At 39.7% G+C, this 25,251-nt stretch overlaps 2 long non-coding RNA genes across 2 annotated transcripts; one reads left to right on the plus strand and one right to left on the minus strand.

Annotated features, from left to right (window-relative positions):
• Positions 1–456: 456 nt before the first annotated feature.
• Positions 457–20,072, minus strand: LOC120883699 (uncharacterized). Its single transcript, XR_005725884.2, has 2 exons — positions 19,463–20,072; positions 457–4,053 (listed from the first exon to the last, which is right to left on the minus strand). It is a non-coding gene; the product is annotated as an uncharacterized LOC120883699 (long non-coding RNA).
• Positions 19,716–24,864, plus strand: LOC144365644 (uncharacterized). Its single transcript, XR_013424337.1, has 2 exons — positions 19,716–19,920; positions 24,241–24,864. It is a non-coding gene; the product is annotated as an uncharacterized LOC144365644 (long non-coding RNA).
• Positions 24,865–25,251: the final 387 nt, after the last annotated feature.

Genomic DNA, 25,251 nt, shown 5'->3' on the forward strand with positions numbered 1-25,251 from the left:
CTAGTGGAGATTCTCTGCAGAATCCCTAGACAGCAAGGGCATCAGGCGGTGAGAGACACAAATGAGAGAAGACTCAAATTGGCCTTTAAGAAAGACCCACCTCAAAATAACCCAGGAGGACCTTGGTCTCAGACACAATGGGAATTTAGCTGCAATATGAGTTTTGATAAGAGCACTAAACCCCTAATAACCATGAAGACAATGAGAACACATTTTCTCATTCTACTATTACATTCTTTTGTTTTGTTTGGTTCTCTTCATCTGTTTGTCCACATGACAAGCAAGTAAAACAAAAGCCAGTCAAATTTCTGAGTTCCTCTGGGATCCATTTAAAGTGAGATATTACCTACTAATCTTGGTAGCTGGTCAAGCAGTGTTACCGCTGTTGACCGGTGACGAGTCCTTGCTTCCCCAATGTTGAAGAATGACACCAGAGAGAAGCACGCCGAGGCAAGGTCAGAGTGGAAAGTAGAGGTTTATTAAAGGAGAGCAGAAAAGACTTCTCCTGGAGGAAGAAGGGGACCCAAGAGGTGGAATCCATTGAAGGGCGAATGTGTTCCCCTTTTTATAGTTCCTTCTGTGATGGAATGTAGGTGGGAAGGCCCGAAGGGTGGGACACAGGTGGGCCAAAGAAGTCATCTGGTGAGGAAGGACTTCTGAGTCAGCATCTTCAAGTTTGCTGGGAGCTGTTCATTAACACTTCTTTGGGATGGGCTCTGGGCCTTGGGCTTTTCCCAGACTTCATTAACATTCCAGGAGTTGTTCAGCTTTTCCCGGAATTCATTATCAACATGACCTCCATTTTGGATCTTACTCGATATTAGACCCGATTTACCTAACTACACTGACTACCTAACTTTAAATCTGGCTTCAGCAGTTTGTGGGACAACTTGTTTAGCCATCTCTGTTCATTTCCTTCTTGTCACCATCAGAGTGTGTTCAGTCTCTTCTTTTCTACTGGGTTTAACTTGGTTTTCATCCCACGTTTGTCCAGCCGTGTGCACAAGGCCATAGCTGGGTTGCCTGGATAAGACTGACAAACTGGTTCCTGGAGCCAGGCACACCTGCTGAGAATCTCAGCTGCCAGCCAGAATCAGGCCCATAGGAATGTCCCCCCCAAGGCTAGTGTAGACCTTAGTCTGCAAAATTTCCTGTTGAGATTTTCCAGAGTGGAGTGACTAAGAGTCCATGTGGAAGTGCTCAACTCCATGACATGGAAGCAACCCCCAGGAAGAAGAAGTATTGAATAAATGTGGCCACTTTTAGTAGCTGGTGCTTACAGAGCATTTGTTATGTGCCAGACATTACTCTGAGTGCTCTGCATATATTGACTCATTTAATCTTCATTACAACCTCATAATGAAAGTATTGTTATTATCCTCTCATCAGGGAGGATGACATTAAGACATAGATTAAGTAGATTGCCAATATCACACAACTAGTAAGTGGCACGGCCAATATTAAAGTCCAGCTCAGAGTCTGTGCTCTTAGCCATGTGGAATACTGCCATTTATACATTACAAAAGAAAGTCTTATTTATTTATTTTGGCCACTGAAATTTAATCCAGGGATGCTTTACTAGTGAGCTACACTTTTGTTTTTTTTATTTTAAGATTCAGTCTCACTAAGTTGCTTGGGGCCATGCTAAATTGCTGAGGCTGCCTTTGAACTTGTGATCCTCCTGCCTCAGCCTCCTGAGTCACTGCGTTTATAAGTATACACTACTTTGCCCAGCAGAAAGTTTTGCTTATTGATGTAGTGTATTTCTAGAAACAGGGCCAGAAAGCTTTGTGGTTAATAGTACTGCATTATTGTATAATCTCTCCATTGTGGGAATTTACTCCAGGTGGTGATCTTAATTGAAAAGGAACAATACAGACTGAAATTCAAGCCAGAAGAAACAGAAAAATCAACTATTTGAGTAGATGAATCTACAGCTACAGCCGCAGAATGCAACCCAATGGGCAATATTAGCCATATCAGCTGGAGAAATTCAGGGCAGCAAGATTGGAGACTGCCCGTCACAGACTGGAAGACGTACTAAGGTTTCTTCTCTGGATTGCTATAGCAACAGTTATCTACACCAGATAATTTAGCAATCAGTATAAAATGTCTTACATCTGTTCCAAATATTTCCTCATCTCTCCCTCATGAGATGGTAACTTATCTAAAGCTTGAATCTGTTTTTTTCCTTGAGTATGTCTCACTATATCCATCATTGGAATCAAAGCAGAACACGTTTGTTGTATTTGAATTGAATTTTCCATAATATGTTTTATGTGAAAATTAAAGCACACAATCACAAAACACTATATGTTCATAATAGCAATTTAAGAAATAAAGAACACATACCAGAAAAATTACCTGTCATTTAATCACCTTGCTTGTACTTTGATTTATGTAAGTTGTCCTTTCTCCCTTTCAGTACCTCTCTGGGTTGTCATGGGATTAGTAGATGACTTGATAATGCAAAGTATGTGGGAGAGACCCTAGTATAAAGTGTTTAATAAACAGAAGCTACTATTAAAATAATAATTACTATTTTCTTTTTAAAATTTTTTTAAATGTTTTTTTTAACTTGTTTATAGACCTTTATTTATTTATATGTGGTGCTGAGAATCGAACCCAGTGCCTCACACATGCCAGGCAAGTGTGCTACCACTGAGCCCCAGCCCCAGCCCACTATTTTCATTTTATGTGTGGGTTTTCTTTTTTTTTTTTTTTTTGTACCAAGGATTGAACCCAGTTGGGTTTAACCACCAAGCCATATCCCCAGCAACCACCCCCCCGACCTTTTTTTTTTTTTTTTTTTTAGAAACAGGGTCTCACTAAGTTGTTTAGGGCCTCACCAAGTTGCTAAGGCTGGTTTTGAACTCCTAATCCTTTTGCCTCAAACTCCCAAACCATTAAGATTATAGGAGTGCCCCATTACGCCCCGCTCATTTTGTGTATTTTTAAAGGGAAGCTTTTTAGAAGTAAAATTACTCCTTAAAGAGTATGCATATTTTAAATTTTACCAGTAACTACCAAATTTCCTCCAAAAAAACTTCAAAATTATTTATATTCCTACACATTAAAAGAAATTTTTCCCCACTCCCAGATACTTTCAACCCTTCAATTTTCACGAGTCTGGATGAAGCGGGATAATTCAGTTTATTTTGCATTTTTTATTTGTGAGCTAAGCATTTTTATGCTAAGCATATTTATGAGAATTATTGGACACTCAATTCAACAAATCCTCTGTTCATATCCTCTCCTCTTTTTTTTATTGGGTTATTTTTTCTTTCCTCATTGGTTCATAATATCCCTTTATATTTCCTATATTAATTTTTCCTCCAGTTGCAAATATTTTCTCACAGTCTTTTAATTTTGATTACGGAACTTGTTATGGCTCTAACGTTTTAAAATTTTAAGTGGTCATATCTGTCTGCCTTTCCCTTTATCGGTCCTGGATTTGGAGACTTTGCCAAGGAAGGATTTCCCCATTTCAATATTTATCAAAGCACTTCCCTATTTTATGATTTTTGCAGAGAGTTATTTTAATACCTCTGTAGCTTATATGTATGCATGGTATAAGACTAAGCTATGGGTTTAACCACCAAGCCATATCCCCAGCCCCCCCACCTTTTATTTTTAGAAACAGGGTCTCACTAAGTTGTTTAGGGCCTCACCAAGTTGCCAAGGCTGGTTTTGAACTCCTAATCCTTTTGCCTCAGCCTCTCAAGCCACTAAGATTATAAGATTCATTTTGTGGCTATCCACTTGTACCTATACAATATGGTTAAATGTTAGACTTCTTCCTAATGTTAACATATGTTATGTTTTATTGTGATTCCAGAAATAATATCAGTAACCCAAATCTGTGTAACATTCTACAAGCGCATCATCTGACATAGAGCCTCTTCGTTAGTCCTGTGATTGGATAGTTTTTGTCTCAGTTTAAGTGATGAAGAAATTGAGGACCCAGGAGTTTAAGCACCTTGGTCATTTGAACTTGTCGTGTTGCTCTCTTCACTCTTCTCTTGAACACTTTCTGCCAGCAGCCATTGTTGCCTGAGGTCCAAAGTCGGACCAGAAAAGGAGAGAAGAATCAGTACAATACAAATGATCCAGTACTGAATATACTCATGTGTACCTCAATATTTGATCAACCATCATCTGGAGTTGTTAGCAAGATGTACAAGACTCCTCCTTTTGAAGACTGAAAACACATCAGGGCTCAGAACCTCCCCTTCCTGATCAGCATTCCCTGACACCCCTTGAGAAATGTAATCCCACTGGGTATGGAAAATACAAAGGGTGATAATGACCCCAAGGATTCACTACTTGTTTTCACACTGAAGGCTCACATCTTTAAAGCTTTACAGCATGTAGGTAAATCACGAAGTGACAAATTGGCATTTTATGTGGAAGGCCGGATGGTAAATAATTTAGGCTTGGTGGGCCTCTGTCACCATGAATCAACAATGCCCTGGTAACACAAAAGCCACCACAGACTGTCGGTAAAAGAATAGGCTTGTCTGTAGTGTTCTAGGAAAACATTATTTACAGCTGGGGTGTAGCTCAGTGGCTGCTTGCCCTGAATAAGGCCTGGGTTTGATACTTTGTGCCTCTTTCGCAAACGCTCTCTCTCTCTCTCTCTCTCTCTCTCTCTCTCTCTCTCTCTCTCTCTCTCTCTCTCTTCTCACACACACACACAAATACATACACACAAAAAAAGGATTAAAACTTTATTTGCTATGCTCATGTTTTCTGACCTTGATCTACATCACTGTCCTCTGTCCTCTTCATGAATGCAGGTAATAATGAGGAAGCAAAAAAATAAAAAAATAAAACAAGAAGTCTGAAGGTATAAGAGGAAGCCACAGATGTCAATTTCTTAGAGAATAACATGACAAACATGGGTTTTTTTTATATTTATAGCTTATATTGCTAAATTAGATGATTAGATGGGCCTGACATATAGCTAGGCTCACTAATAGATGGAAGGTATGGGGAGTCAGGGATGACCCCACTCTCCAGCACGAGCAAGTGGGATGCCCTTTATTGAGATGAGAAGACAAGATGGGAATTCATTTAGAGGTGATGGGTAGAATGAACAGTTCTGTACTGAAACACTGCTTTTTAAAGTCTCTAAAATGCAAAATGAGAACTTCAGGTAGGCTTAGAGATGAGGTTAAGGCTGAAATGATCCAAGAGGGAGGCAACAGCTCAAAGATACTATTTAAAGTCGTGGAAATGGATGACGTTAACCAGAGCACAGAGAAAGAGAAAGCAGGACAAATAAGGACCTCGATGCCCTTTCTGAACCATTTAAGACGGAAAGCACGTGCAGAGTGCCAAGAAAACGTCATGGTGCGCTTGACGTTGGTAAAGCTGTGATTTGTGTGAAGGAGTGCACAAGGCAGGGTCTCCAGGGAAACAGGGCAGACAGAACGTATAGATAATCAGCAGTGGACATTTGCTGGACTAGATGATGTGATCACAGGCCGGACAGTCAGTCCCACATGGCCATCTGCAAGCTGGAGAGCCATGGAGACCAGTAGCGGCTCAGTCCAAGAAGCTGGAGTCCTGGAACCCAAGAGACCCATTTTGCAGCCCCAGTTTGAGCCTAATGGCCTGGAAGCCCTATGGAAAGCTGCTGGGCCGAGTCCAGTTCAAAGGCTGAAGAAGCTGAAGTCTAATATTCTCACTAACTCAGAAAGAATCAGGACCTGGGGTGGAGCTTAGTGGTAGAGCTCTTGCCTAGCACGCGAGGCCCTGAGTTTGTTTCCCAGCAACAACAACAACAAAAAGCTTTTGATTTTGTATGTGACATTAAGTTTCGTCCTTCCTTGACTTGTGTTCACCTGCCCCCACCTTCACATTCAGGGCGCTTTCGCCCCTCAGACTGCTGTCCACTGCTCACATGCCAATCATCTCTGGGAGCACCCTCCCAGAGACACCTACAAGTGAGCTTTAACAATCTTCCAGTCAGGTTGACCACCACTCTTAACCATCACAGGTAATAACCTATATTCCTCTTCTCAAATAAGTTTTTTTTTTTTTATTTTATTGAGCCTTACAGTAAATACCTCGGGTATGTTTACCTAAACACAATCTGGGAAATGCTGTAAAAATAATGATTTGTATATTAAATTTAATTTTTTATAATCAATTTTCTTTTTAAAAATATTTTTAGTTGTAGATGGACACAATACCTTTCTTTCTTTCTTTCTTTCTTTCTTTCTTTCTTTCTTTCTTTCTTTCTTTTTATATGGTGCTGAGGATTGAACCCAGTGCCTCACACATGCCAGACGAGGGTGCTACCACGGAGCCACAACCCCAGCAATAATGACTTTTCTTAGACTCATTGGCTTTGGTTGTCCAATAAAAGAGTTACTGTCCATCTTCCTGGCATGAACGGAAGCAGCAGGTTTCAAACAACCTTTGCATCTCCCTTTTACCTGCCTGATAACCTCAGCGTGATTCCTTCGATATGTCACCTGTCCAGGGACACAGGAACACTCTCTACAGTTCAATCATGTGGACAGAACAAGGGCGAAGAGAGTGGAGACCTTCTTGTCATCTGTGGAAACATTTTCATCCTAAACTTACACAAAACCACTCTATGGCCCAGAAGGCCATGAAGAAAGGAAAAAGGAACCGCAGGTGAGAGAAGATTGAGAGCACTCAAGAAGGTCGGTTTAGCACAGGGTCATTCTAGGTTCTGGGTGGTGGGGAGAGGAGAGGTCATTCAACTGCCCGCAGGGCTGAGGACCTCCTATCAAACTAACCTTCCCGTCATTCACACTATAACCCCTGGACAAGGTTTAAACAGGAACCCACTGACACTGGACAGCAAACAGAAGCAGCCAGACATGAAGTGGAGTTGGCAATTGTTAGAGAACAGAGTGAAATTTTCACTGAGTAAAATTCCAGATAATGTAACTTTCAGGTAAAAGGTAGTCTCTGGATAAAAGACTAAAATGTGGACCAAAATCTGAACTGCCCTGTCTCCCTGCATGTGAGACAAAAATTTTCTATTTGAATTCAGCCACATTGATAACCTGTTTTCTTTTAAAAACATTTTTCAGTTGTTAATGGACCTTTATTTTATTTTTATTTATTTATATGCAGTACTGAGAATCGAACCCAGTGCCTCACACATGCTCAGCAAGTGCTCTGCCACGGAGCCACCACCCCAGACCATGACAACCTGTTTTCTTTTAAAAATAAAAATCGATAGTCTCTGAAAGACCAAAATAGAATCAGGAGATTCTACAACATATCATTCACAATGCCTGGGATATAATACAAAATTACTGAACATTAAGATAGACAGGAAAAGATGACCCATTCTTAAGAGAAAAAAACAATGTAGACCAATCCTGACAACAACCCAGTTGTTGAAGTTGTCAGAGTAGGATTTAAAGAAGGTATGATAATTATACTCAAATATGTGAGGAAATATCTTCTTATATTATGTGAAATCTTACCAGAGAAAAATAGGAACTATAAAAAATAAAGTAAATGTAAACTCTACAACCAGAAAATGCTGTATCTGAAATATACACTTTTTCAATGCTGAGAATTGAAGCCAGTCCCTCTGCATGCTAAGGCATGCTGTACCACTGAGCTAAATTGCCAGCCTTCTGTATCTGAAGTAAAAATGTTTCTAAGTAAGCTTAGCATCAGAGTGGAGATGATACAAAAGATCAACCAACTTGAAAATAGATCAATGGAAATTATTCAATCTGAAGAAAGGTAGAAAAGAAGATTGGAAAAAAATATACAGCCCCGGAGACCTGTGGGACAATATAAAACGTCTACCAAATTATACCTGGAGTCCAAGAATGAGAGGAAAAAGTGTGGGGTAGAAAAAAAATTGAAGGAATAATGGCTGAAATGCTTCTAAATTTGGTGAATGACATAAATTTGTAGTGAACAGCAAGTAGAATGAATACAGTAAGAGCTATAGCTAGGTACATCATAGTCAATGGGGTGGAAACCAAAGAGAAAGGTAAAATCTTAAGAGCAAAGAAAAGGAACAATTGCACACAAAGGCACAAGAATCAAAAGATCACTGACTTTTCAGTAACCAGAAAGGCCAGAGGATAGTGTGTGTTTAAAGTGTTGAAATAATTTTTTAAAGTCAATGCAAAATTTTTACCTCCAGCAAAAATAACCTTCAAAACTCAAGGTTAAATAAAGATATTTTCAGATAAAACTGAAAGATTTTATCTTCTGCTGACCTATGCTACAAAAATGTTAAAAGAAATCCTTTGGGTTGAAGAAAAACGAAAACTAAATCTTCAGAATAGGTAAAGAATATATAAGAGTATAAGATTATTTTTTCCTCTTAATTTTAAATAACATATATGATGACTATTTAAAGAATCACATTGAGGGGCTGGGATTGTGGCTCAGCGGTAGAATGCTCGCCTCGTAGGACCCAGGTTCGATCCTCAGCACCACATAAAAATAAAGGCATTGTGTTGTGTCCATCTACACCTAACATATAATAAATACTTAAATAAAATAAAATAAAGTTATAAAAAAAAGAATCACATTGATTCCAATATTTGAGGGTAGACTGGAATTTTCATTTGTCATCTAAATGTTATCAGGCTTGGATCTTAAAAGGTCATCAAATTTTTCCTGGCATGAAACTAATAGTTGAATGTAATGTGATTATTACTCTCCAAAGTTAAATATAAATTTTTCTATCAGAGTTTACTTGTCATTCATTCTATCTTTATTTTTTCCCCTTTGTAGAAAAATGTGTCTAGAGTTGATAAGCCTGTTTAGCAGGCTTCTAGCCTAATAGGATTATTCTCAGTGTATCTTTTCAGAGAGAGATTTTCCTAATGGGCATTCCATTTTGAGAGATTTCTGAATTGCTAATCAATGAAGTAGTAAATAATAAGCATACACTGCATAGTTTCAGGAAATGTAGTTTGTTTATTAACTTTGCCAAAATTTAAGTTAAAATAAAGACCAGCACATGTTCAGATAATGGTAAAATTCTTAGGGGAAAACAACAGCATTGACGACCCTCCCAAAGTTTTAATGTAAATATCTTCCAAGAAGAAATACATAAATTTAAAAGTTTTAAAAGCCTTCAAGTGTTGCTGGACAAAAATAATGATACTGTATACTATCAACAATCAAAAGAAACATCCAATCTAAAAACATCAAAGTTAAATTATATATGGATTGCTTTTCTAATTTCTAGAAGTAAACAAGGAATTATTTTCCCAATACCTGCTTTTGCCTACTGGAATCTAACAAGCCATCCCATGGATGCCCCATTGTGTTCACGTGAGCAATTATGCTTCTGTCTTTTTTTCTCAAAATGCTTTCTTCTCCTGACTACAAGTTGCCTAGCATTGCCATCTTCTTTGTCTCTGAGCTTCCAAACCTAAATAAAAATTATCTGATTTCATTCTCACCTGTCTTAAAGGGAGTTACCTCGTCCTGACTTTTCTTCTCTGTTTCTGTAAGCTAAGCCTTTTCTTTCTCTTCTTTCCCTCCTTCCAATCTAATTCAGGCGATAAAACATTTAACTTGGAGCCAAGAAGCCCAGATTCCAGGATAAGGAGCGCAGAGGTATTCAGAGGATATTGTCCGTAACTTCATGGCTGGTATGTATCGAATATGTAAATTACTTCAGCTATCCCTCACTACAGCTCTATGAGATAGGTACTACTATTACCCTAGTTTTAGAGAAGAGAAGGCATGGAGCAGTTATGCACCTCTCCCAGATAACACACAGAAGTGGGGCCTAAGTGGAAGCCAAGTGTGATTGAGTCTAAAGCTTGCATCTGAACCAGTTGGAGTACTGCCTCCCCGGGCCAGGCACTGAGGCCAGTTCTGGTGACTTCATAACATTAGGCCTCACCTCCAGGGCAAGACAGTTTCAAATCAATTCAATTCAGTGTTCAAAAACATGGCAGCCACAGAAATGTGTTCCATGGATCAATACCTGGTCTGTTCTGGGGTGTTCTCCTTCACCTGCAACTTCAGAGAAAAGATAAAAATGGAATCTACCTCGCTAACTAGCTAACAATACTTTGTGATAGAAAGGGAAAAATCTATTTGGAGTTCCAGTGGGTTTCACTTCTGGGTTAGCCCTAATTATTTGTAGCCTCCCTGTCCACAGTCCCCAAAGCCATCCCTTTCCAGAGGAAGAAGTATAAAACACAACCCTGGTAAAGTTGCTGGAATTTGAAAAGAAATGGCCCTGTAGGCACTGGAGAAAGATGAAGGAGCACTTTCTGTTGAGAAAGCTGGAGTATTCCACAGAGAGATTTTGCCCTTGAGCCTAAAGTTGCAGAAAGAGAAGGGTCAGAAAGGGACAGGGGACATCACAGGGCTGCCAAGCTGCAGCTGCAGCCACAGCCACGCTAGAAAGCTTTGCTTTGTCTCTTTGAATTAACCTTAATCTAAAACTTATCATCTGTAAGTTCTGGGGTAGCCCTTGCCCCACATCTGATTGCCTTTTACTACAGATTGGGAAAAGGGTCCCAGAGTCAGGTCTGTAGCAGTCCGGGACGCAAGAGGACCTGCGCCATCTGGGAACCCGAGAATATCTGATTGAACCATCTACTTTTCATCTCAGCAACCAGTGTCCGTGAGCAACTTTTCAAAGCCACAGCTTTCCTGTGTGAAATTGGCAGGGCCTGAGCTTTTCTGCCTGTCAAAATTCATGCCAGTTGGCACAAGCACAGAAATTCCTTTTAAAACTGAACGTGTCAGCCAAATTAATCCCATTAAACTCTATGTGACCTTCCACTGAGGAAAGCTCATTAAAAAGGATATTGCAGTATTACTGTTCCTACTCTAACACAGAAATCTCCTTAGGAAAAGAGAAATTTTTTAAATGTCATAGAATATCAAAGGTAGAGGTAATCTTGAAGATTACAGTTGACTTTGGAGATTATTCGATCCAATGCCTTATTTTACAAATGCTTGGCATAAGAAAGAAACAAAACTCATTGGCATCTGTGGGTGACCTAAGGTTTCCGCCCCCCCCCCCTTAGTTGAAACATAAAATGCATACATTATGCAATGTCTGTAATTTGGCTTAGAAAGTAAAATAAAATCATCAATAAAACTTGATTTTTTGGTTTCTTAAAATAAATTTCAATATATTCTAATTCAATGGTTCTTCTAAGGATAGCTTGAAAGAGATTTTTTTTACATGAAGTTCTAGTCTATACTATTCCTGACTAGACTTATGGTCTCTCCACCATTATTTTAAGTTTTATTCTTATTCTTCACTTTCTTTATAAGCTCAACCCATTCTTGGCAGTTTTTCACAGGTGTCCTCCATTGTCTTCCTCCACATCACTATTCATACCTTGAATTCCCATGTACTGATCTTTAGGTTAAAGTTTAACATGGTAATAAGTTATTAAACTTCAGTTTGGAGGCTTCCAACATCAATTACAGTTTAGGTGGGAAAAAGCAGAGTCCTGTATGAGACAGTGATATGGTTTAGGTATGAGGTGTCCACCAAAAGCCCATGTGTGAGACAATGCAAGAAAGTTTAGAGGTGAATTGATTAGTCTATGAGATCCTTAGCCTAATCAGTCCATTAATCCACTTGAATGGATTAACTGGGTGGTTAGTGTAGACAGGTAGGGTGTGACTAAAGGAGGTACATCATGGGGGCATGTTTGGGGGGTTTGTATTTTGTCCCTGGTGAATAAGAGCTGTCTCCTGGGGACCATGTCCTGAGCTGCTTTCCTCCACCACCCTTTTCTGCCATGATGTTCTACTTCACCTTGGGCCCAGAGCAATGGAATCAGTCATCTATGCACTAAAACCTCTGAGACCTTGAGCCAAATAAGCTTTTTCTCCTCTAAAATTGTTCTTGTCAGTGCTTTGGTCCCAGAAATGAAAACATTGACAATGATGCCTACTATGTGGACAGTGCCTACTAAGTGTAGGACAATTTGCTAAGTGGATTACATTATGTCATCATGGCACTTGGTTTTATGAAAAGGTTGATGACATCCGAGTCATCAACTCTTTTCTGAGGAAAGAGGTGCAGAGTTAGGTAATTAATTCCTCACAGTCACACAATTAGAAATAGCAGAAGCAGGATTTTGGTCTCTGCAATCTGGTATCAAGTTCTCTTTCTTAACTATAAAGCCATTTTACCTATAAACTTGTGGTGGAATGTAGTGAAAAATTAGGCTAGAAAACAATCTGTGACCAGATTTCTTGGAAAGATGTGAATGTCATGTCAAAAGAAGGTTCAGGTTCCTTCATAAAGGTAGACTAGTCCCACGTATCTCCTGATGTCCCAGATGGTGGATCAGTAGCAATACTTCCATGATGCTCACTTCATGCCAGCTACTCAGAGGTTGTAATTAACCCTATTTGACAAATGGGGAAATTGAAATTAGGTGGTTTGCCAAATGTAAAGCAGCTAATAAATGAGGGAGCCAGGATTTGAACCCAGGCAGTCTGGCACCAGAGTCTGTGATCTCTGCTATGACACTAAACAGCCCTCACTGCAGAATGCATGTAGGTTTGGGTCCTTTCTGATCTAGAATTTATTTCCCAGCATGGTCACCTTTCAGCTGTGTGAATTTGACACATAACATTCCTGAGCTTTAATTTATTCATCATAAAATACATTGAATAACACACAGGAAGAGAGTTATGTGAATGACTATGAAAATAAAGCACCTGTCCAATAAAAGGAAGAGATCTACTATTTAACAAATATCTAGGGCCAGTTTAACTGAAGTCAAATATTCATCTAGACTTTCTTGCCTTCTTGGAGGACATGTATATGGAATAAAAATGGTTCTTACCAGCACCCTTTATCTCTAGTTGATAGCCACTTAGGCACCCAAACATGTGTACTACTTTCAGAGAAAGTATGCATGAGAGATTTTACATTCAGCCATGCTGACTTTTATGTATCAAGACTCTGAAAAACAGTTCCAGTGTGGAAGAACTCAGGGTCTACTACATGCATGTGCTCTTCCTAAGAATCTGTTGAAGGATGAACTTCATCTGACCAAAGGACAATTCATGAAACAATGGAAGAAGAATGGATAATAAGTATTTAATATATATATTTGCAGATTTAAGATAAAAACAAAGGTTAAAACAAGATGGAAGAATGATATTTAGATGTTTCATGTTCTGACAAAATAGAAATAATGCACTCAAAACATGAAAGGACAAGGAAGTGGTATGAAGGAAAGACAAATCAGTTCACTGATTATTGAATAAGCAGTAGGTATTACTCTATGGGTATTAAACAATATGATTTAAAACTCACAAGCCAGAGAGTAAGAGATTAATTAACAAATGACAGGACTGGAAATATTTTTTAAAGGGAACAGTACAGAGTAACTACTAGAAAAAATTATAAATGTTCCTAAATATCAAAAGAAAAAGAATTAAGAGCAAAGCAAACATACAAAGAAACACAGAAAATATGACATAATATACATAGTTCTTATGCAATAAATTGAAAATGTTAAGATCAAACACTGAAGTTTTATCAGTGAATGTGAATGGGCTTAGCTCACTTATTAAAAGAAAAGCATTTCAATTAATCTCAAAAAGTAAGGCTTAACTTTATGCTATATACAAACACACCAAAATTGAAGTGATGCAAAGAGGTTTAAAATAATGGGCAAATGGGTAGCAGAAAAATGGCAAGTATAAAAAGCCAAGATCTGAGATTCCATTGTCAGACTAAGAAAGAATTCAAAGTCATTAAATGTGGCAAAAAACATTTTTAAATGTTAAGTGCTAACAATTCAAAGTGAAGATCATATGGTCTTGAATATCAATGAGCCAAAGCAAGTAGAAACTATCTTTATATAACAGAAGCCAGGGAGATGCACAGAGAACTATAGAGAAGAATACTCACACACTACTCCACACTACTCTCCACACTACTCTCACGCAAGATAGATCAAGTGGAGGATGAAGACACAGAAGACCCAAATAACAGGACCAATAGGAGAGATCTTGTGAATTTGTACTGAACTTCACTCCCTGATAATAGACAACACATTTTCTTCTCAAGCACACATAGACTATTTACAAAAGTGATCCTGTATTGGGTCACAAAGAAGTTTTTCAAAATCAATATGTTGCATAAAATAACACCCTCTGAGGACAATAAAACCAATAATTATCAATAAAAATGTTGATAAAAACTAAAAGGCTCTTCCTCTGGAAATTAAAATACATTTATTTAGTTGTCTGTCACAGACCAGAGGAGACTAAGGAGACCTGACAGTTAAATGCAACGTGCCCTAGGTAGGAGTCTAGAACAGAAAGAGGACAATATGGGAAGATTGAAGAGATCTAAATACAACCTGAAGTGTAGTTCACAGTAACATGCTCACATTGGTTCTTTTTGCTTCTTGACAGACACACTACAATAACATATTAACAACACAGGAAACTGGTTGAAAGGTCTGTTGGAATTATCTGTACTATCTTGCAACTTTTCTATAAATATGAAATTATTCCAAAGTAAATGGGGACATGTTGGCCAAAAGGTACAAATTTTTGGTTATAAGATAAAGTTATAGAGACCTACTGTACAGCAAGGTAACTTCATAATAAAGTACTTTATACTAGAAATTTACTAAGAGAGATGTTAAGTGTTCTTATCAAACACACATAAAAAATGTTAACTACATCAGGTGGTGGTGTCAATAACCTGATTGTGTAAACCATTATACATAAAGTGTACTCATCAAAACACATGTTGTAAACCTTAACTATATATAATTTTTATTTTAAAATTATAACTCTACAAAATCATAAATATTAAAATAATTTTAATCCGAAAAACTCTCCTATCAAAAACAACTATTACGAAAGAAATATGCACCTTGAAATAGTAGAACTTCTATACATTAATGATAATGAAAACTACATTTCAGAACATATGGAATATACTTAAAGTTCCTATTAGAGGAGAATTCATAGCCTTAAGTTCTTTATCAACACAAAGGAAAAAAAAAATGAAGAAAATAAGCTAAATTTCCAAATCATAAAAGCTAAATAACAACCAAATAAACCAAAATATAACCCAAGGTAAGAAATAGGAAACATGAAAGCAGAAAACAATGAGGAATACAAGAGAAAAACAGTAGATCTAACAAGTAAAACAAAATATTTTTTTAACATCAACAAAATTAACAAAACACTAGCTAACTTAATTGCAGTGGGTGAGGAAGTACCAATATAAAAATAATAATCTGGGATAAATAATCATTCAAATAGAAGATTTTTAAAGTGAGATCACTTTGCAGGTTTTTATAAAAAAATACATATTAAAAACTAGATGAAGTGAAAATTTTTCTAGAAAAATATATTTTGATAAAACTGACCTCAATAGACATGGAGTTCAAATTTCTGTGGTAGAAATGAAATTTCTGAACTATTTGTATAAGTAAAAAATTTAAAAAAATAAATAAAAAGAAGAAGAAACTTTATAACAATAAAAAAAGAAGCAGGTGGTGAATGTCAGACTCCTATTCAAAAGTTTTCCGTTATTATATTCATTTTTATTCTCATTGTTTTCTTCTTCTATCCCTGCTTTTCATATAAGCCATTTTTGGGACTGGACACTGGTTCAGAAGTGATTTCTTATGTAAACTTTCTTTTGGACTTCAATTCATATTAAGAGATCTTCTAGTAACGTCATTAATAATGTAATTTCAGTTTATTGTGCTGACATCTAATCCTAAATGGTAAGCATACATTTCAAATGCCCTTCTGAAAAACCTTATGCCTGATTGAAGTATTAACTTTTCAAAGACTACAAAAAAGGTCAAATTCCAGACAAGAGATTTAGCATTATAGTATGCTTGAACTAGGTGTCTTTACCATCAGGCTTGACAAATGTCTTCTGATTTGTGTTCAAATTCAAATCTGTCATGTTTTCTTTTCTGAACTTCTGGAGCTACAATTACAGGGCTCTTATCACTACCCTTGATGCACGTCTGCATTTCACAAGCCATCAATGGAGTGGACCAAACTAGAGCTTCTTTTGATCATTTCTCAACTTCTGCCATCTCTGCAGATGTTATCATCAGCATGGACTGGTTTTTATTTATTTTTGCTCTGAATTCCGTCCGGCTTCCAGCTGGTTTCCTAATGAGCCCCAGTGGAAAACATGGGCATAAATAATCAAAAGTTGTCAATCATTAGTGAGGCTCACAATGAATTAAAGTCTTATGATAATGAGAAAAATAAAGTGTGGCATGAACTTTCTCATCAAGTGATCGTTAAAATACTCACACTTAATGTGTCTTCTATTTTAAATTTCCCTGTTTTAGTTGTTGATGTTGTTGATGTTGTTGAGCCAGACTCTTCAGAAATAATGCTCCTATCAGACAGGCCCTATTTTGTTCATCTGTAGGTTTGGTAGCATCCACTGAATTTCTCTGTACATTTTTGAAAAACAGTTCCAGTTTTTCCTCTAGCAGGGCTCATGAGCCTACAGGTAACTGCACAGGAGCTCATGAGAATAAGTCTGCTTAGTGTCATAGAAGAAAAGATTATTTATGTGGTTTTTTTTTTTTCTTTTTGGTTACATGTTCTTGATACAATAAAGTTCAAACCTTCTAGAGTGTCTTGGTTTTATCTCTGGCTTACCAGGGCTGCCTTCTTCCATTTCCTCTTGTGTGTCAACGTCTCCTTCTGTTTAGAGCTTATGGAGACTTTGTGTAGCCTCATTACCTGGGGTTAAATTCAGCTGGGAAGGAAGTGGAGAGCCTGGGTGGTGATAAGCACAGACTTTCAATTCAAATAAAACTTACCTTTTCATTTTTCCATTTCCAAAGAGCTACAGTTAGGCTTGCAGGAGTTGTATTCTGCTGAGTACTGACGCCCACCTACTCAACAAGTATTTCCTGCTTGCCCATCACTGGCCAGGGGTGTGCCACAATAGGATGAGAAAATCAAAGTCCTGGCTCCACCCACTATCCCTCTAATTAGGAAGACAGATTAATGGAACCATCCTATAAATCAATGTGTGATGCCTGCCAGAAAGAAGGATCAGTGGCACAGCAGGCACATCAGCCAGGGAGGTCTGGAACATTCTGTCAGGGCCAGATGAGGCTCCTGTAAGGAAATGGCATCTCTCTTGGGAGCTGAAGATGGGTGGATGCCAAGGAGACCTGGGAACAGAAGGTAAGGAGTATGCAGGATGACCTCCCACGGCTGAAGAAGGTGGCGGAAGGAGTGACCAGGGAACACGTTCCTAGATGTAACTTCACATGAAATGTCTCAATCATTTTGAGAGGAAAACTGGGTTGTAGTACTTAGCACCAAGTAAGCACAAAATAAACCCTGGCTTCTACTCGTATTGCTTTCTGTGTCAATGGGCCTTTCCTGTCTCTCCAGCCAGCCTCCACACGGGGAGAGTGATGACTAGGCAGGAGCCCTTTCCATGTGTGCTCAAAAAGCACTCCTCAGAAGACACTTCCCTTAAGTAAATAGGATTAATGTGTTGGTCCGTTGGCTAAGTGGTTAGGACAGAGGGAGCTAGGGGTTAAGGAGGTCCACCTTAGGGCCAGAGATGTCCCACAGGGAGTGATGGTTACACAAAGCATAAAGAGGCAGGAACTCTTACTGCCATCAGTTTACCAAAGAGAATATAGACAATGGAGAGGTTAAAGCATTTCCCCCAGGATCACACACCTAGAAGGTGGCAGAGCTGGGCTTTGTGTACAGGAAATCTCTCTCTAGAGTGAAGAGCTTAAGCACTCTGCCATACTTTAAGACAGACAAGGCCCTTGGTCACGTAAGGCTCACAACTTCCTAGGAAAGGGGCCGGGAGATGGAAATAGTACACACGAGTAAATAAATGAGCCGGATAATTTCAGTGTGTGGTTGATTTTACAAAGGAATCCGTGATGTGATACACAGGTATGGCCGCAGTGGGGTGCGGGAGGGAGTCCAGGAGTGACCTTCCAGCTGGGGCTGAGGAGAGAAAGAAACACTCTGTGAAGAGGTAGCGGAAGGACTTCCAGGAGGGGGGGGGGGGAGATGGGCATTTTGGAGGGACTGAGAGGCCTGAGAAAGAAGGGGAAAAAGGAATTGGATGGCCACACCACGTAAGCTCCTGCTGTCAAGATGGCCATTCCAAATGCCATCCCAAGGACAGTGGGAATCCAGGGGACATTTTAAAGCAAGAAACAAAGTTAACATGTCTGATTGAATTTTTTTAGAATTTCACCCGAACTTGTGCGTGGTGATGAGCATCACAGCAGTTAAGAGTGAAGCAGAGAGAGGTCAAGCGCTGCTTCTGGGAGACCCAAGAGAAATAACCACGGTTTCTACTGGGGTGTTGGAAGTGGATGTGCAGAGAGGGGAAATGATAGAGAATTTTAAATCTTCATAATGAATTTGAAGGAGTGAGAAGAACAGAGGAATCAAAGATGGAAGGATGGCTCCTAGACTCTTTGGCTTAGGTAACTACAAATAGGGGCTCCTTTTGAGGGAGACCAGAGGAGCGTGTAGGCAAAGTCAGGACTTTCAGTTTGCATATGAAATGTGAAACACCTCCCTGGCTTCCTTTTTGGGGGAGGGGAGTACTAGGGATTGAACTCAAGAGTGCTTAACCACTGGGCCCCACCTCCAGCTCTTTTTATTTTTTTATTTTGAAACAGGGTCTCACTAAGTTTCTTAGGGTCTCATTAAGTGGCTGAGGCTGTCTTTGAACTTGTAATCCTCCTGCCTCAGCCTCCCAAGTGTCTGGGATTATAGGGGTGCATCAGCTCCACCCTACTTGGCTTTCAAGCAAGGGTTTAAGGTACAGACAATATATGTATGTGGTTGAAGTTAAGGACGAAGAAATACGAGAGTTATCCCCTTATAGATGGGATGTAAATACGTAGAGATCTGCTAAGGGGAACAACGAGAAGAAAGCTTGGACCACAGTCCCCAGACTCCATGGTCTTAATTAATTCACGGGTCTCTCTGGGGCTCAGATCACTTATCTATCCATCAATTGAGGGCAAAGAAACAATGACATCTCCTATCTCAGGTTTGAGCTTCTAGAACTAATGCTCTTTCTTCCCCTTTGCTCTTGATTGGTCCCCTACATTTCTGACAGGTGAGGAGATATGTTTATTCTTTGCCCCAAAAGGTTTTCAAAAGAAATTGAACGATTGCTGAGGACTTCCTTGAGCAAAACAGGGAATCGATCACAGCTTAACTTCCCCTCCCTGCAGAGGAAACTCCAAAAAAGCTTCCTTCATTTCCTTTCAGAATGTTCCTGAGAGTGGGGACAGCAAAGTCACTAACCTCTTCATGTAAATCGGATCAATCCAACTTGACATTCCACAGTGCAGAGGGCTAAATAGGCACAAAGCCATACACACCAGCCACGTCATCACATCTGAAAACTCAGTTTCGACCCTGAGATTGTCAAGGACCCAGCAGATCCTTTCGTCAATCAGTCCCCAGTATTTACCTGGGTGCCCTGAGGGGGCCTGGTGCTGGATGAGGTGCGTCTGTGAGCCAGCCAGCGGATCCTCAGGCGTGAAAATAGAAATTTAATCACTTGTTCATCCAAGCATTTCCCTTCAGCTTTTCCAATATGTTTTTTGTGAATGACTAACAGAATAGCTGCCGCAAAGAGCCTGCAGATCCCGGCCAGCCCTGGGAGGAAGGATGACTCACCCTCGGCTGACGTCAAAGCCTCCGCTCTCTCAGAGCTGGAGGAAGAGAATGGCAGCGGCCTGGGAAGAGTGACCCAGATGCCCTCCGGAGCCCCGTGCGGGTCCTAACTGCTTCCTCTTCCCCCGCCTGGCAGTGATGATTAAAGACCAAGAAAGTTTCAACTGTGAAAACTCCAATTTCGCTGTCAAATGAACCAGAAAACTAAGAACAGAAGTCTTTCTTCCTGACAAGTCATACCACATCCTTGTGGTGAGTTCTTCTGGAAAACGCTGAGGATATTCAGTCCTTTGCATAGGAGTGTGGTACTGACGTGGGTGTGTCTTAGTCCATTCAAGCTGCTGTAACAAATACCACAGACAGGGTGACTGGAGCCACACACACTTATTTCTCACAGTTCTGGAGGGTGGTGCTGGCAGATTCAATGACTGATGATGAGCCTGTTTCTGGTTGGCAGATGTTTGTCTTCATGCCATGTCCTCACTTGGGGCAGAGAGAGAGAGAGAGAGAAAGAGAGAGAAAGGATAGTAGTCTCTCGATCTCTTTCTCTTCTCATAAGGACAAAGATTCCATCATTGAGACTCCAACCTCATGACCCCATCTACACTTCATCCCTCCCAGAGGCCCAATTTCCAAATATCAACATGTTGGGGGTTAGGGTTTCAGTACATGCATTTTGCGGGGACACAACATGTATTTCATAACTATTTGCTTACAACCTTTCAATCATGACCTTTTCCAATATGTCTGTCATATCAGGATTGCCTAGGACTTTACCAGACTTTGCACTCTAAGGATTCATTAGAGGTTCAAGGGTTTTTAAGGAACCCGCCAGACAGTTCAACCCAGCTCTGACATCCTGTGCAAAATGTTTAACAAATTTGTCTGTGGAAAATGTTTGGCTGTATCACAGTTCAGCACCTTAGTTATTTGTCCCAGAGCCTCTTGTCTAGGTAACACCCCGTTTAGTTCCCTGAGCAGTGCCATCAGATCCATCCTAAAACTTTCCCTTCTTTCCAAGGAGACTGGTTATCTAATCAAGAGATCAAATCTAGCTTGCTGACGGCTATAATGGATCCGTTACCTGGTCTACCTCTCTCTGATGTTTAAGTTATGTGTCTGGTGGTCTTAGCACCCACCTATCACTTAGCTCTTTGAATTTTTATTGGATAAGGATCTTTACCCGTCCTTTGGCATATTTTGACATATTATTTTTCATTGCAATTCACAATTTGTTTTGTGGTTCTTGACAGCAGTAAACTTTACCATCATTAGTTTTTGCTTTCATTCTGTTACTCAGGGGACCATCCCAGTGCCTTGCACTAAAGGACCCTCAACAAGGGTCTGTTGGGTTGAGTTGCATTTTCATTATGGTAACTTCTGGAACTACCAATCCTCCTTGGCTTAAGAGGAGGTTATATCCCAATACACCCATCATAAGTCAAAATCACCTTTGGTACACCTTGTTTTGTAACATCATAGCCTAGTGGCACAATTGGTTATTTACCCTCTTGGCCACTTGGTCCACTGGGAGCTGCTGCTTGCTTCCTCTGCCCAGCATCACAAGTGAGTATCATACATCACATGTCACTAGCCTGGGAAGAGATCCAAATCTGAAGTATGGTTTCCACAGAATGTATGTTGCTTTTGCATCATCATAAAGCCAAAAAAAAAACCCAACAAATTAAACCTCAAAGTCAAGGACTGCCTGCACAGTCTATGTGCGTAAATCGAATGGCAGAACTTCAGGCACTGCGATGGGAGAGAAAGACAATAGGTTTGAAGGACTTTCGGAACAATGTAAGGTATGCACATATATACTATTGATGTGAAAAGCTCCTTCTAATTAGTTTGATGCTGATCCTGACCCAGATCAGGCCTCAGTGTAACACTGTCAGCCAAACACACAGGACTGATGAGTAACAGGAAATAAATTACAATTTTCCAAATTATAATGAGCGAGAGACCTGCCCTGTGAACTATCACGCTAGCAGAGGGCACTTTCCTAGCACACAGGTCTGCCAAGGAGAGCAAATTGATGAGAAGATTCCTGATACTAAATAAGAGTTGAGCTGATATTTTCAATGAACTCTGAGAAGCTAGTGAGTGGCCTTTTTATTCTCTAAACAGATAAAACTTTGGTCATTGAGAATGAGAATCCCAGTTCTTTGGGAAATACCTAGTTATCATAGATAAACTGTAATTCTCTGACTTTCTTCTGTGAAGTTGATGTAAAGTTACGTCTTCTGAATTCCTTATCTTTATTTGACTCCAAAATTTCTTGCTCTGCCCCCTTTTCCTTAGGGGGCATCCCTATACTGGATGTTTTATCAGTCTGCCTGAGATTCTGCCTGCTTTAATCCTGGAGAGAATTTTAATCAAACATCTGCCCGATAGTTCTCCAAGCTATTCTAATATTTAGTCTGGAATCTCCCAAAGTTGGATGTACATCAAGAAAGTAAGACTGTTTCTGGGGCTCACACTAAGTCAATCCAAGCTCCTAGCATCTGTTGGACATGCACAAACACATACAAAGTAGAAAGGGCTCATCAGTCAATTTTCCAGATCGGAAATAGGCAGGCACTTCCTCATTATCAAAATATAGATTTACAGTTTTGGAGGTGGAGTCTCCAAATGAAGCGAAGGTTAAGTGTTGGGCATATTTTGATTTTCACTCTGTATTAATAGTAACAATAACCCCAATTACAAAGAATTGAAGTACAAAGAGGTTAAATGCCTGCGGTACTGTCACCGCTCCTGATAAAGCTGAGATCTGAACCAAATTCTGTTTCAGAAAGTTCTCTGCACTCCCTACTGTGTGTCAGGGTTCAAATGCTGCTGCCTCTTGGCTCTAGGAATCAGCAACTATATTGCTACTGACTTGCTCTGACTTCCTTTTCTAAAGTTTATGTAAACCATAGGTTTGCATCTTTGTCAAGAAGAGTGAGAATTAGTTGCATGAAGGACAACCTACCCGTTCCTTAATATCACATTCTCTTGTACATTTATTTCCTTTTATGATTCCCAAAATAAGTCAAATGAATTCCCCAACATGCCAGACATAACTGAATGCTCCTACAGCCCTCAATGAACCTTCATTTTCTAGCCCCACCCTCTACTTTCTCCTAGGCTTTCTCTCTTCTTCTCAGAGATCTGAATCTCCTCAGAGCCCCAGGCCCAGCTCTGAACTATCCCTACTCCAAGCTTCTAGGTTCCAACAATCCCAAATGTTTTCCTTAGTTCCCTAATTCCTATAGTTTCCACCTCTGTAATAAGATGCTTCTGGATTCCTTTGCACCCTAATAAACCATTTTTTAACATTAAATTCTCTGCTAAAATAACTGATACCTGTGTGTTCGTGACCATATCTTGATGGATTCAGTAGCCTTTACCAGGAATTGGAACTCTCTCCAACCTCACACATATTGTGTTAAGACAACTGAAGTACTTGGTAGTCCCTGCTCATGGAAGTCCAACCGACACAATGGCATTACAGTTGTGGACCAGTGTGTCATTGTTTGGAATGTCAAAATCATCAAGTATCTCTGCAGATACATTGTGGGGTATAATAAGAAAGATGACAAAGCCCTGACCCTATACTAAGAAGATCCACACTCTTGGCCCTGTCAGGTCAACACAAATTACAAACCGGTATGGAGAAAACTAGGTCAATCACTGAAAAACAAGTGTCAAGGGCTGCAAGATTTGCATCAGTAAAAAGATAACCTCTGGACAGATGCTACCATCAGAGTCCTCAGCCGATTCAGTTTCTGATAATCCACAGGTTTTCCTGGCATCTGCTTTCCTTGTGCACAAGTGGAAAAGGCAATGATATAATTGCGAATGTGACCAGTTTAACCACCCCTACGTCTTAAGTCTACGTCTCCGAGGTCCTTTGGGGAGATGGCTTAGAGGAAGATATACTTGTGACTTCCTGGTATGCGTGGGTTTAGGAGTGTGTGAATGCTGAAATCAACCAGTAATTATATCTTCTGGGAGCTTATCATCTATTGGGCATTGAGTGAAAGATGCAAAGATGATGACACAAAGGGTCTGCCCTCAAGGAGTGATTTTTTTTTTTTTCTGAAAGAGGACAACAAGTAGAAGTAAATATACACAGATAAATTGTAATGTGATCAGTAAGTAGCATAATGGAGACATTAGATGACACAGGAGTACTCGTTCAGGAAGAAATCTGTCATTTTTAGAAAAGGCCCCTGGTAAGACACTAACAGCCTTCCTTCAGATTGGCTCGAAGCCCACATTAGCATTACAATCCAAATCTTGTTACAGTGGGATGGCGGGTGGATTCTTTCTCTTCTCTATACTTTCTTGCATTTTCCGGACTCTCTGTAATATGCTTACACGTATGATTTGAACAAATCTTATTTTAAAATCCTTTAAAATAAAATCCCATTCCATTTGCTAGCCACTCAATAATCCTCCTTCTCCTCTATTTCCCAAAGTCTGATACAAGTGAGGATGGTGGTGATGGTGATGGTGATGGATGGTGACCTAGCTCTAGCACTGACCAGCTATGTGATCTGAGCTCTCTCTCTCTCTCTGCATTAGCTTCTTCAAAAGGAAAGTGAAAATGATAAGAATATTTCCTGGGTGAGGCTGAAATGAAATTGCGTGAAGAGATTCAAAGCCTCTAGACTGTTAGAATTCAACAAATAGTAGCAATAATAAAAACTAACAAATAAAAATCAAGCTCAACTGGTATTTATTGAGGCCTCACTGTGCCAGGCGCTACGCTAAGCATTACAGTGGTTTTTGTTCGTCTACCCTCCAACAACCGGACGCATGTTACGAGGATGTGATTTTAATTTCAACAACTTCAGCTACACACAGTCATGCCTCAGAAAAATGGCAAGTGTAGAGGTTTGAGTAGTTCACACCTTCATCAGCTGCTCATTCTACAGTTCCTTTGGATCCTTCCACCTAGAAAACAATGGCACAGATTATATCTTTACACCGCAAGCTTGGGCCCTTCCTCAGCATGAGGCAGAAGCTTTGAACTCCTCCAAGACAACCCAGTCTCGCTTCCACTATTTCACCCATTGGAGTAGAAGCTGACTCCAGTTTGGACTCAATGGCAACTCGCTGTCACATGATCTAAGTACTGCCACAGCTCTGTGACTAACTTTCAATGAGGCTTTGTTCTATAATTAAAAAGAAGGAGAAGAAAGAAAAGGGAAGGGGAAGTGGGCGGGCTAGGGAAGAAGAAAGGAAAAAGGTGCAAAAATACCTACTTTGAATATGCTCCTCTCTGGAAGTAACAGGTAGGGGTGCTTTTAACTGTAAGTATAGATGTTTCTAATAAAATATTCCTTGCTTCTGGTTCATCCAGATAAAACTAGATCAAAAAATAAAAAGCCAATACAAGAAGGACAGGCTGAAATGGGAGCTTGATAGAAAGCAGGAGATAAACTTTTGGTCACAGTTTATACAAATTGCCTGGAGCTCTCAACCCTGTGTTTAGCCTTCTGAATTGAAGCCCACACACAATCACAGTCACCCAGGAGCTGGGCATAGCTAATGGGCGGGCTGCTGAGTGTCTTTGAAGGCATAAGTCACACA

Source organism: Ictidomys tridecemlineatus, chromosome 7 (genome assembly GCF_052094955.1).
Source record: "Ictidomys tridecemlineatus isolate mIctTri1 chromosome 7, mIctTri1.hap1, whole genome shotgun sequence".
NCBI classification, from domain to species: Eukaryota; Metazoa; Chordata; class Mammalia; order Rodentia; family Sciuridae; genus Ictidomys; species Ictidomys tridecemlineatus.